Source organism: Schistocerca americana, chromosome 5, assembly GCF_021461395.2.
Source record: "Schistocerca americana isolate TAMUIC-IGC-003095 chromosome 5, iqSchAmer2.1, whole genome shotgun sequence".
NCBI classification, from domain to species: domain Eukaryota; kingdom Metazoa; phylum Arthropoda; class Insecta; order Orthoptera; family Acrididae; genus Schistocerca; species Schistocerca americana.
The window spans coordinates 137636479-137651568 of record NC_060123.1 but is presented as its reverse complement, the minus strand read 5'-3'; positions in this window follow the sequence as shown (position 1 = coordinate 137651568).

Genomic DNA, 15090 nt, shown 5'->3' with positions numbered 1-15090 from the left:
ATGCATTTAACTAACTATACAGGGTGAAGCGAAATTCGCACACTCGGGCTTCGCAGCGCGACTCCTCACATACCAGCGATAAATAAATGTCTCTCACAAAATTTCGTCCGGCAAGTAGATTCGGCAGAAAAAGGACGTTAACGAGTGGCATCTGGCAAACTGTAATCACACGTATCATAACTACCTCTGTCAGCACATATTCATTGTGTCGTATAGGTGGTGCAGTGGATAAAGTTTTGGGTTAGAACGCAGGAGATCGAGGGTTCAATCCTGGGGAAGGGCGCATTTTTTTTTATTTCCTAATTTCATTCTGACATTTCATACTGTAATATACACCATTTTTAGGTCACACGTATCCTATATTCATAACATTTTGTAAAGCTGAACAAAACAAATTAGTGGTCAGACAAATAAGTAGACAGTTGAAACAAATGACCAGTCACGGGACAGAGTAACTACAAAAACAATACCAATTACGAGATGCTAAAGATGATAGCACAGTACAATAACACAACATCTACTTTTCATTTATATTACAAGTAATATGAAGGCCCATATGTCGCACATTAGCAACCAGTGACAACAATAACATGCATATTAATGACTGCATGACCTTCACAATTGAATACGTTGTCCTTAGAATAAAAGATGCTCTACTTTGCGCAACCCACCGGATCATACAGCTCTGGACACTTCGCACCATAGCTGTGTCCACAGCAACAACAACAATAATAATAATAATAATAATAATAATAAGGCACTGAGATACGTACTAAACGCTATGCGGTTACCAGACTCAATGTCGAAAGTCATAATTAGTGGCACCATGGTGACAACACATACAAATAATAACCGAGTTCGGACATCATTCGCAAAGCACGTTGCTAGTCCTACTGGTAACGTAAGGCCCTAACGAAATGTAAAGGACCTGAACGAGGCGAGAATAATAGTTGGTACTAATCTATGGGATCATTGGAGGAGGGTACAAAGAAAACAGGTTTCGCATCTAGAAGATGAAGTGGTGCGAATAAATTCACGCCCACGATGTGGAAATGGCTACTTTCAAAGCGGACCAATCCACCATTTCTGCTATTGTAGTATGTAAGTGCAGATATTTTCTAGAGGACTCGCTGCAGTCGCTGTTGACCGTTAAGATGCCAGATACCGTACCATCTGGACTACATTTACCAAATAATTAAAAAAAAAACATAAGCCTTAACACATGATCGAACCACTGACCTCCTGTATGCCATCCCAAAACTCTACCCACTGCACCAACAGTACAGCATAATTAGTAGCTGCTGACAGAAGTGGCTACCACACATGTGGTTACAGTGTCGCCAGATTGCCACTCTTTAACGTCCTTTTCCTGTCGGATTTACTCGCCGGACGAAATTTTGAGATAGACTTTTTTATCCTTGGCATGTGAGGAGTCTCTCTGCGCAGCCCGAGTCCGCGAATTTCCTTCACCCTCTATATTCTATTATTTGATTCCTCACATCTAGTGCTTGCGTTGCCAACTTTACTTTGAAGGAAACTATTTATTACCACTACTTAGCTTTAAAATATGATGAAATCTGTAATGACTAGGAAACAGTGGAAATTCATCGAGGTGCTTGAAGAATTCCATAATTAGTACCGCAATTTCTCAGGAAGTTTGTGGGATTTCTTTCGACCCATCATTGCATGCAACGTTTACTTATTTACATCTGAAACAGAAGACGTACCACCCCTTATCGTAAGTAATGATTACACCAGATCCTGAGGAGCATGTTACACTGTAGTATGAAAAGGAAGCAAAGATAATGTTATTGGAGAAAAGGAATGGGAGAGGAGAAAGTGTTCTCGAGTCCTGCAACAAATATTACATAGTAACAGCAAATACAATGTTCAAGAATCCGAAGAGAAGTAGGTATACGTGGAAATGACCAGCAGACACAGTTGGATTTTATCGTAATGGTCCAGGGATTTAGAAATCAGTAACTGAATTGGAAGACACTCAGGGCCAGACATAGACTCGGATTATGATTGAGTAATGATGAAGAATAATCTGAAGTTAATTGCCAGGATGAATCAGCTTACAATTCAGTACTATCAAATGCCTCTGAGGCTGTAGGTACGATGGTAATGGGCGGTTTAGTGTTCGTAGAGTTGGAGTACACATCCGTAAAAAGATCGGGCATAGGAGTATGGGTAAAAGAAAGGTAACTGCACCGAAAAAATGAGTTACGGAAGAAATACTCCAAGCTGATTGAAGAAAGAAAAATATAAGGAATGACTACAGGAATATTAGTCAGTTAGGTATGAAAATAATACCAAGTGCAACGAACCGAAAGCGAAAAGGTTTCACTAAAAATGTGAAGAAATCTAAAAAGAATAGTCTAGTATTTAGAAAAAATTAGAATAGCCTTAGGAGAATTTAAGACATAAGGAGTTCAATGTTAAACACGTTGAAGAGAGCGGACAAGTGGAAAGAGTACACTGAGGGCCTTTACGAAGGGGAAGAAATGCCTGCTGGGAAAGAAGACGACATGGGTGTCGATCTGACGATGCAGGGGCTTAAATTTTAGAGTAAGAGTTTAAATGAACTTTGTCAGACTCGCTATTAAACGAATGAGGAAGAATGGATAACACTTGTCCTGAATTTCTAAAGTAACTGGGAAAGTAGAAACCAAACGATTATGTATGGGAATGAGTAAAATCTGTATGACTGGAGATATACCAAGAGGTCTTACAACTTAGCGACTAAACAATCGTGCAGATATCAATATAAGAAAACATTACAGCTTTAATATCATCAGCTTGGCAGTTCATGCAAGAACTGAAAAGCAAATTAAGGATCTGTTAGATGACGATGAATTTGGCTAAAGGAAAGTATTAGGCTCGAGAGACGCAATTCTAACGTTACGTTCGATGATGAAAGCAAGACTTAGGAAAAGTAAAATCACCCCCATGGTATGCGTTGACGTAGAAAACACGATCGACAATGTGAATTCAACGTGTTTGAAACTCCCGTAAAAGTATACGACATACGGAAAGAGGGATTATGATGGAAAAATGAAGAAGGAACAATAGGAATGGAAAACCAATAGAGTAGTGCTGAGTTTAAAATGGGCGTAAGGCAAAGATGCAGTCTTTCTTCTTCACTGTTCTTTCTGAATCTTAAATTAGTGAACGAAAGATCCGCAGGTGGGATTGAAACTAAGGGCGAAGGGCTATCGCTGATATCATCCGCAGATGACATTGTCATCCTCTGTGAAAGTGGAAAAGAAGTAGAAGACTTGTTGACAAAATTAACATTTTACTGAGGACAGAATATTAATTGACAATAAACCAAAGAAAGACGAAAAGATTGAGTTTTATAAATCATAGTAACGACAACCTTAACATAAAAGTTATGGGTACCAGTAAATGATGTAAAGGGATTCTGTATCTTTGAGATAAAATACCGCGTGATGGGCGAAACAAGGACACAAGAGGCAATTAAGCACCGGGAAAGGGAGCATTCTTCCGTAAAAGTTTTCTGCTGGTATCAAATATAGGCCATAACTTCAGAAATGAATTGTGGAGTGTGTTCGTGTGGTTCGTCTGGACCACAGCGTTGCGTGTAAACGAACCACAGACTGTGTAAGTCTGTAGGCTTTTGTGGTATAACTGCTGAAGTTGTCATGTCCTATCATGTTTCTCTTCACATGTCTTCTGACAAAATCGATATTTAGATTCCTCTGCTCGGTTCATCTTCAGGATTATCTTGTGTTCGCAGTAACTCACACTTTGAACTGTAGATTGTAGAAAACCAGAAAAGAAGAGAAGTGAAGAGTTTGAGATGTAATGTTACAGAGATGTTTGAAAATTAAGTAAGAAATGATGAAGTTCTCTACATAACTGACGAGGAAAAAAATACGTGAAAAACACTACAAAAAAGGAGAAAGGATGATAGGATTTCCATGGGACTAGGGGTGCAATAGGGGCGTGGCTTTGTCGGGGAAAACTAAGATTGGAATATATCTAAGAAACAAGTTAGGTTGTTAGGATTAAGTGACACTACGAGGCGGGAAGGTTGGCACAGGAGTGCAGATCGTGAAGGCTCGCATCAAACCAGTCAAAAGTGTGGTGATGGAAAAAAATCTGACATGTCTGACGTCCCCTGAGACTGGAACCAGGACTGTTCTGCTGTCGTGTGAGTCATTCCCTTACTAGACATTTAGTCCCCTAATGAATGAAAAAAGGAACACCTTTACTTTGCTTGCCACCGATGCAGATTATTTTAAACCGTAGCCTACGAGTGAAGGTATGACTTATGGGAATAACTAATTAGATTTTACCTTTTCAGGCAAATGCATTGTCTATGGAGAAAAATTAGTTCCAAGGACTTAATTAAATGGTTCCTGCATAAGTAACTGCGTAAGTTGCCTAATCACCACCTATTGTGTGGTAATAGGCTGTCAGCTCATTTGTCCTGTGGCAGCGTTGTTCCAGCTGCAGCCACTAGCAGACCCTGGACGGCGTTCCACTGGACAAGATTTGCTCGTCGCCTGCGATAGGAATTCGCAATGCATAAAATGTTGCCGTTCTATTATGGCACTCAGAGGAACATACAGCGAGAACTTGTGCTCTTACGTAAGAGTTTGTCATTCTCTGAGAAACAAGTATAACTCATTCAATAACTATAAACTTTTGCACTCGACACAACGGACCATTAAGTTCAAGTGAATCTCTACTGAATGTTGATGCAGAAATTCGGTGACAAGTAATTCTTAACTAAAAATACACTGTATGACAGAAAAAGTGCAGCACCCAAAAGACATGGTCGGATGTCAGTTTAGCGTCCTGCAGGTACACACCACTGGCGGGTATGTACACGGTTAGAGTTGCAACTCTCTGTGACAGGCAGAGCGGACACCATACTGAATTAATGTTGTTCGTTTTTAATATTGTTAGCATGTCTGGTAGGGTACGTAAGGGGCGTCAACAGCATCAGGTTGTGAGTGATCGCTGTGAAGAGCGCAGAAATGCCGCATGCATTTGTGAGACAGCGTTGTCGGCTCCTGACAGAGGTTTAAAAGGGCTTCATTGTGTGTCACCATGTGACCGGTTGTCGAGTAGTGCAGTATCCAGTTTTGTGAAACATACGAATGTGACAAAGGTCTAATTTTGGCTGCATGGGAACGTGCTGGTAGACATACTCACCCACGTCGGTCTGACCAACATAAGGGACGATCGCTGTAACATGCAGCAAGCACACTGTAACCACTTCTCACCCGTACTGCCATCCGAGAGCAGGTAATGGAATGCCTGCGACATTCTGTGTCGTCACGCACCACTCGCCGGTGACTAGCACTAGGGATTTTTCCGGCCGGGGTGGCCTAGCGGTTCTGGGCGCTACAGTCTGGAACCGCGCGACCGCTACGGTCGCAGGTTCGGATCCTGCCACGGGCATGGATGTGTGTGATGTCCTTAGGTTAGTTAGGTTTAAGTAGTTCTAAGTCCTAGGGGACTGATGACCACAGCAGTTAAGTCCCATAGTGCTCAGAGCCATTTGAACCAATTTTGAACCAGGGATTTGCCGTGCCACTGTAGGGCGTCGTTAGCATCAAAACAAATATCTACATCGACATCCATACTCCGCAAGCCACCTGACGGTGTGTGGCGGAGGGTACCTTGAGTACCTCTATCGGTTCTCCCTTCTATCCCAGTCTCGTATTGTTCGTGGAAAGAAGGATTATCGGTATACTTCTGTGTGGGCTCTAATCTCTCTGATTTTATCCTCATGGTCTCTTCACGAGATATACGTAGGAGGGAGCAATATACTGCTTGACTCTTCGGTGAAGGTATGTTCTCGAAACTTCAACAAAAGCCCGTACCGAGCTACTGAGCGTCTGTCCTGCAGAGGCTTCCACTGCAGTTTATCTATCATCTCCGTAACGCTTTCGCGATTACTAAATGATCCTGTAACGAAGCGCGCTGCTCTCCGTTGGATCTTCTCTATCTCTTCTATCAACCGTATCTGGTACGGACAGAGGACGGACAAGTGTAATGTAGGCTGTCTGTTTAGTGAGTTTGTCGCCTCTTCTAAGTGTTCTGGTGAGCAGTATTCAAGCAGTGGGCGAACAAGCGTACTGTAACCTACTTCCTATGTTTTCGGATTGCATTTCCTTAGGATTCTTCCAATGAATCTCAGTCTGGCATCTGCCTTACCAACGATCAACTTTATATGATCATTCCATTTTAAATCGCTTCTAATGCATATTCCCAGATAATTTATGGAATTAACTGCTTCCAGTTGCTGACCTGCTATTTTGTAGCTAAATGATAAGGGATCTATCTTTCTATGTATTCGCAGCACTTTACACTTGTCTACATTGAGATTCAATTGCCATTCCCTGCACCATGCGTCAATTCTCTGCAGATCCTCCTGCATTTCAGTACAATTTTCCATTGTTAGAACCTCTCGATATACCACAGCATCATCCGCAAAAAGCCTCAGTGAACTTCCGATGTCAAAAAAAATTAAAAAAAATGGCTCTGAGCACTATGGGACTCAACTGCTGCGGTCATCAGTCCCCTAGAACTTAGAACTACTTAAACCTAACTAACCTAAGGACATCACACACACCCATGCCCGAAGCAGGGTTCGAACCTGCGACCGTAGCAGCAGTGCGGCTCCGGACTGGAGCGCCTAGAACCGCACAGCCACCGCGGCCGGCTTCCGATGTCATCCACAAGGTCATTTATGTATATTGTGAATAGCAACGGCCCTACGACACTCCCCTGCGGCACACCTGAAATCACTCTTACTTCGGAAGACTTCTCTGCATTGAGAATGACATGCTGCGTTCTGTTATCTAGGAAGCCCTGCTTTTGGAGTGCTGCCGTGTACGGGAAGCTGATGTATAGCGTCGGATCATGTTAAGCGAAGAATCGTGGTTCTGCACTCGCCCACATTACCATTTTGGGCTAGCATGGCGGCAACCGGGAGTGCTCCCATTTCCCCCTTGTTTTGGAGAGACACAGCGATGTTGCATCTCGTGTCATAGTGTGGGGACCCATCACGTGCCAGATTTCAATAGGGCAGTCCTCGTCCACACATGTCGTCCTGCGTGATGTTGAGGTACTCCCCGGACCAAGTAGGGTCCCAGATCTGTCCCCGATACAACACGTATGGGACCAGCTTGTACGTGACTCCGTCGCAGCAACAGTTGTGGGCCGACTGCCTCGGGATGGGATTCAACAGCTTCATGACACTCTTCCTAACACTACAGGTGCATGCATCCAGGTCACAGCATGTGCTACGTCATAGTGATAAGTGGACTCACAGTGTCAAGTTATTTGTAAATCTGATTCGATTTTGTGCCCATTGAAATAACACCACATCCCCCCTCAGTCCGAGAAGTTTAATTTCATTTCCTTCTCCTCTACTGAGAGTTTTTTTTCTTTTATTCGGGCGGTGTAGAGTGCAACTAACATCTCTTAACCTATTTTTATGAAATAAAACCCTTTATATTACTTTCAACCACAGATTTTCTACGCAATGCTAAAGTTTCCACCTAGGTACCGTAATAACTCGCCAGTTTTCGTAACCGCTGGCAGATATTCGCAGGTACTCCAGGAACACACTCCTGAAGACTTGAAGAATTCGCTTCTCCTATATCATAGCGGTTACTTCGCTCTTTTGACCACACAAGTATGTGAAAATTGAAACGTCTACTCATTTAGCAAGGTGAAAAGACAGTCAAATAGAAAGACTCCGGAGACCAATTCAGAATTATAGTGAGGTTAATCAAAGCTCTCGAAACTGCTCTTCAAGTTCTATGCGGAGAGGAAGATGGAAACGTGCTGTGGCTCAATCTCGCATGAAGATCAGATGATGATATTTGGTATGTGGGGCGCTTAACTGCGCGATCATCATCTCCCGTACAAAGTCCCAACTTTTACACAATCCAGTCTTGTCACTGGCACGAATGATGATGGTGATGACAACGAAATGATGAGAACAGAACAAACACCCAGTCCCTGGGCAGAAAATATCCTCAACCTGACCGGGAAGCGAATCCGGGACTCCGTGATCTAGAGGCAGCAACTCTAGCCACTAGACCACGAGCTGCCGACGTACACAAACATCAGTAGTTCAGGGTGTCTATAGTGGACCATGTACAGTGGACAAAGCCTGGAATTTCCAAAAGAAAGTTAATTTTCATCCACAAAGCACATCGCACTCCCTTTTTTCATCACACATTTGTGACATCATTTCTTTTCACATCAGTCAAACAGTTTGTTCATCAAGTAATGTCACTGTGAGACCCATTATGCTCTGCAATAATATGCACAGCAGTACGTTTTGACGAAAAGTAAAATGTGGAGATGGCCTGTTTAAGGAACCAACATAGCGTGGAAAAGAAGCACTTTAGTTGGTAATTAGCTAGCAAAGAGAGAACGGTCCTCCATTGATGGGTAACCCTGAGGCGTTGGCCCAAACACTTGGTTCTGTGACGGATTGGAGGCAGTTAAGGCGATGGTTGTCGACCCTATAAACGTCTCCGTCATTGAGCACAGCAACTCGTGGTTAGCATGCTTGTAACGACAACGGACACAGACCACACAGTCGGTATGTTTTTGCTTGACGTCTTGATTCCAGAGGCATCAGTAGGTAAAAATCAGGAAAGGTAGTGCCAACAGCATATCCGTCGTATCAACCGCCAATTTTTGTATACAACACTTTGTAGCAGGACCAGCCATAACGGCAAAGTTCCTTCTTTCCATTTCTAATTGTAGTGAAAATTATTGCTCAACATGCAGCAGTATATTCTAGTATGTATGCCAGAAAAACCAACATACACGCTACTTGATAGATACCAATGAATGTAATCATTAATTAATCAGATATTTCCAAGACTTCTGGAGAGCGGGTATTTACGCAGTACCTGGAGGAAGACTGGACACTCCAATATGTAGACCAAAGACAAATTTATTAAAACTGATCAAAAAAATTTTCATGTTAGATGAGGCTGTATTATTAATATTGATATTGCCTTATACGAGGTGTGGCTAGAAAAAAACCGGACTAGTACTGGTGAAACAATAAAACGAATGCAATAAGGCTGAAAGTCGCGTGGCCTGTCACGTGACTCTCGCTCCGCCTACTGCTCGAGTTTCATCTGCCTCCTGCACTCAGTCTGCCCGTGGCGTCTGTTTTAAGTAGTTGACGTTTTGTCTGTGCGTCGGAAAATGTTGAGTGTACAGAAAGAACAGCGTGTTAACATCAAATTTTGTTTCAAACTAGGAAAATCTGCAAGTGAAACGTTTGTAATGTTACAACAAGTGTACGGCGATGATTGTTTATCGCGAACACAAGTGTTTGAGTGGTTTAAACGATTTAAAGATGGCCGCGAAGACACCAGTGATGACACTCGCACTGGCAGACCATTGTCAGCAAAAACTGATGCAAACATTGAAAAAATCGGTAAACTTGTTCGACAAGATCGCCGTTTAACAATCAGAGCAGTGTCTGAGTTAACAGGAGTTGACAAGGAAAGTGTTAGGCAGATTCTTCATGAAAGTTTCAACATGAACAAAGTGTGTTCAAAAATGGTTCCAAAGTGTCTCACAATTGAACAGAAGGAACGCCGAAGAATGATTTGTTCTGACATCCTGGAAAACATTGAAAGTGATCCCACCTTCTTACAAAATGTTATTACTTGCGATGAATCGTGGTTTTTTACTTACGATCCCGAAACTAAACGCCAGTCGATGCATTGGAAAACTCCTGGTTCTCCACGACAAAAAAAAGCACGAATGTCAAAATCGAAATTCAAGGCAATGATGATTGTTTTTTTTTTTTGACATCAAAGAGATAGTGCACATTGATTGGGTACAAGAGGGACAAACAATGAATCAGCATTACTACATTAGCGTCCTGGCTACCCTACGTGAGCGAGTACGGAGAAAAAGGAACGATTTGTGGAGAAAAAAGTCATGGATCCTTCACCAAGACAACGCCCCAGCTCACAGTGCGTTGTCAGTGAAGACGTTTTTGGCAAAACACAACATTCCCACACATTCTCACACAACATCTTAGATCATCCACCCTACTCACCTGATTTGGCCCCCTGTGACTTTTTTCTTTTCCCTAAAGTCAAGTCAGCTTTGAAAGGAACTAGATTTGAGACTGTTGAAGCGGTAAAAGAAAAAGCGACGGAAGTAATGTATGGACTTACCGAAAACGATCTGCAGCATTGCTATGAACAGTGGAAAATTCGTATGGAGCGGTGTAGAGACCGAGGAGGAGAGTACATTGAAGGAGATAACATGAAATTGTAAATAATTGTAAATAAATGTTTTTTCCAGCATCAGTCCGGTTTTTTTCTAGCCGCACCTCGTAGAGCCCATTTTTCAGCGCACAGGTTATGGCTGGTAGAACCCACTGCCATGGTGATGCGACACATTGCTATGTTATTGCGGAATTTTTACCGCTGTATCTGCAGACGTCCTGTGGGTGCATGTCAATTGAATTTCAAAATACGAAAAAAGACTGTCATCTCTTGGCTTATGGAAAAAAATTCAGCAGAGTAAAATGAGTTCTTTGAGAGCCACCAACAATGAACTGAATGCTTTTGAGGAAATTATTATCATGTTGAGCCCAGTAAATTCAGTGTGAATTTCTTGGATTAAAGTCAACTGAAAAGGAGTGTAACGAGACACAACAATACACTTATAAATGACGATGTCTGTAACAGTGAGGAAACAAATACTGAAAGCTAAATGAACTACAATTAGTCAATTGTAGTCACAATGAATATAGTTTAGTGGCATGATGTGGCTATTAGTAGCTTATCTGAGACTCAAAAAATTTTGCCTTTTCGTTTGTCATCAAATAATCAATATGGTTATCCGTATTTATAATTTAATGACTCTTGACGTGACCCTGTGTGTGGGACCAACCGAAGCTTTAAAATACGGAATGAATAAAAATGTACAGGCATTGATAATGTTAAATGTGAAGTACTTAAATATCAACCAGATAAAGTGGTCAAAATGTTTGCAACATTTATAAACATGTGTTGGAGAAACAAGTATATTTCACTGCAGTCGGTGCTCTCAGTGATCCGGTCTAACAGCGAAAACTGTAGAGGATTAATGCTCCTGAATACAGCCTACAAGGTATACTCAAAAATCATCACAAGCAGAATCAGCAAAATTGTTGAAGTCTTCTTGAAAGAAAAGCGATCGATATTCAGGTGAGGAAGCAATTGTATTGATAACGTAATTAGCTTGAAATAAATTATTTGAAAACTTAAGGAGTACAATAATGAAACACATATAATGAAGAACTAAGACAGCTCACTGGACCGAACGGTCACAAGCAGTTAAAACAAAATATTAAAATTTAAATGAGAGTGAAAATATTAAATCTATAGTGCCATGCTGGAGGGACTGACAGCACAAGAAGTATTAATAGTGCTAAAGTAGTTTACTAGATGTAACAAACTGTCAAATAAGTTGTAACACATGGTGTTACGATCCCTCTTAAGAACGCCACGTGCAGTAACGAGCTCGTGAGAGACCGCGCAAGGCCGGAAACAAACGATGGGTCGAGAAGTGATTAATGAATATGAAATTAGATGACAGATTCGGGACCTTCTGACGAGGAACAGACGTTCCTCTATCGACAACTTGCATTTCAGTTTCATTTCATTTTAATTTCATGCAGGAGGATCTGCAACGAATTGACGCATGGTGCAGGGAATGGCAACTGAATCTCAATGTCGACAAGTGTAATGTGCTGCGAATACATAGAAAGAAAGATCCTTTATCATGTAGATACAATATAGCAGGTCAGCAACTAGAAGCAGTTAATTCCATAAATTATCCGGGAGTAGGAATTAGGAGTGATTTAAAATGGAATGATCATATAAAGCTGATCGTCGGTAAAGCAGATGTCATACTGAGATTCATTGGAAGAATCCTAAGGAAATGCAAACCGAAAACAATGGAAGTAGGTCACAGTACACTTGTTCGCCCACTGCTTGGGTACTACTCACCGGCGTGGGATCCGTACCAGGTAGGGTTGATAGAAGAGTTAGACAAGATCCAACGGAGAGCAGCGCGCTTTGTTACAGGATCATTTAGTAATCGCGAAATCGTTACGGAGATGATAAATAAACTCCGGCGGAAGACGCTCAGTAGCTCGGTACGTGCTTTTGTGGAAGTGACGAGAACATACCTTCACCGAAGAGTCAAGCAGTATATTGCTCCCTCCTACGTATATCTAGCGAAGAGACCATGAGGATAAAATCAGAGGTATTAGAGACCACACAGAGGCATACCGACAATCCTTCTTTCCACGAACAATACGAGACTGGAATAGAAGGGAGAACCGGTAGAGGTACTCGAAGTACCCTCCGCCACACACCGTCAGGTGGATTGCGGAGTGTGGATGTAGATGTAGATGTAGATATCGAAGTATTTAAAGATTCAACTATGAATTAAACCATTTAGATAATTACAGAAACGAAAGAACTCTTGTAATAATAATTCCCTACATTCAGAGGAACTGAAACCTGTAAACAGATCTCGGAGGTCATCGTTTTTAAAGGGATTAATAAATTGTTCAAAATGGCGGAGGCCGTTAAAAAGATTCAAATTAAACGGAGCGCCTTCTTCGTCTTGAGGGCCCATTAACACAGAACAGCCCGCCGTCCCAGAGGCCCAGGTTGCGTCAGGCTAGGAGACTTCTGAGATAAAAAGGAAGCGGCCTGATCTACCCACCAGGCGAGAGCTATGCGCTTGACCACCCAGCAGCTTGGCACCGGAACTACTTTTTTCAACCGCAGACAAAATGGTGTGAGATGCCGATCACCTAACAAAGCCCTGAGCATCGTCGCTCCAGCCCCATACTGGGACGTCTTATTGGTACGTCCATTAACTGCCGTCTTGCCAGCGACCGCCAGTTGTCCACACGTACACTCCGCCATGCGACGGTAAAGATTAACGGATCGTGACTTCGGGCAGAGTCTAATAATGATACACAGATTGCATCGCCGTTTCGGCCGTTTGACAATCACGAATATTTCGCTGTACTACGGGACACCAGCGCCAACCAGAAGCGTTCTTGTTTAAATTTTTTGGAGCTGTAGGTGAATGCTATTTCTATATGACATTCTGTGAATGTGTCTGTGTCATTGGAGAAGACTGCCCTCGGTTAGGAATACGTTGTTCTGTGCTAATTTCAGGACATATACCTAAATTCAGAACATATTTGTGTTGTGATTTCTGCCACCTTCACCCATTGCCCATTCAAATCAGTGGCTCCCTCCCTTCCCTTGGTCTGATACTCGGTAGAATAATAACATGAGATCACGATAAACTACCAATTTTCATCTCACTTACTCACCTGGGGGCGGCAGGGATTCGAAAACTGTGGCAGTCAGTCTATGTCTGGCAGTGCAAAATTAAAAGATCTTAAGTAACGTCATATTGTTCCAGTTCGAATACACTACTGGCCATTAAAAGTGCTAAACGAAGAAGAAATGCAGATGATAAACGGGTATTGACAAGACACATGTATTATACTAGAACTGACATGTGATTACATTTTCACGCAATCGTGAGAAATCAGTACGAAGAACAACCACCTCTGGCTGTAATAATGGCCTTGATACGCCTGGGAATTGAGTCAAACAGAGCTTGGATGGCGTGTACAGGTACAGCTGCCCATGCAGCTTCAACACGATATCACAGTTCATCAAGAGTGGTGACTGGCGTATTGTGACGAGCTAGTTGCGCGGCCACCATTGACCAGACGTTTTCAGTTGGTGAGAGATCTGGACAACGTGCTGGCCAGGGCAGCAGTCGAACATTTTCTGTATCCAGAAAGGCCCGTACAGGACCTGCAACATGCGGTCGTGCTTTATCCTGCTGAAATGTAGGGTTTCACAGGGATCGAATGAAAGGTAGAGCCACTGGTCGTAACACATCTGAAATGTAACGTCCACTGTTCGAAGTGCCGTCAATGCGAACAAGAGGTGACCGAGACGTGAAACCAGTGGCACCTCATGCCATCACGGCGGGTGATACGCCAGTATGGCGATGACGAATACACGCTTCCAATGTGCGTTAAACGCGATGTCGCCAAACACGGATGCGACAATCATGATGCTTTAAACAGAACCTGGATTCATCGGAAAAAATGACGTTTTGTCATTCGTGCTCCCAGGTTCGTCGCTGAGGACACCATCGCAGGAGCTCCTGTCTGTGATGCAGCGTCAAGGGTAACCGCAGCCATGGTCTCCGAGCAGATCGTCCATGCTGCTGCAAATGTCGTCGAACTGTTCGTGCAAATGGTTGTTGTCTTGCAAACGTCTCCATCTGTTGACTCAGGGATAGACACGTGGTTGCACGATCTGTTACAGCCATGCGGATAAGATGCCTGTCATCTCGACTGCTAGTGATACGAGGCCATTGGGATCCAGCAAGGCGTTCCGTATTACTCTCCTGAACCCACCGATTCCGTATTCTGCTAACAGTCATTGGATCTCGACCAATGCGAGCAGCAACGTCGCGATACGATAAACCGCAATCGCGATAGGCTACAATCCGACCTTTATCAGAGTCGGAAACGTGATGATACGCATTTCTCCTCCTTACACGAGGCATCACAACAACGTTTCACCAGGTAACGCCGGTCAACTGCTGTTTGTGTATGAGAAATCGGTTGGAAACTTTCTTCATGTCACCAGGTTGTAGGTGTTGCCACCGGCGCCAACCTTGAGTGAATGCTCTGAAAAGCTAATCATTTTCATATCACAGCATCTTCTTCCTGTCGGTTAAATTTCGCGTTTGTAGCACGTCATTTTCGTTGTGTAGCAATTTTAATGGCCAGTACTGTACAATAATTACATTACTCTTCATTAATTGTGAGTCTGTCTGTGTAACCTCGTCTATGAGAAATAAATTTTTGGTGTAAATTTTCATTTGTAGCACTGTGTAACGTAAATATGTTACTGACGCGCTGCAGACAGCCAGAAACCGGCTTTCGGGAAAGCAGCTGAGAAATTTGGTCGGTGGCCCACTTCGCGAGTGCGGTACCTGCAA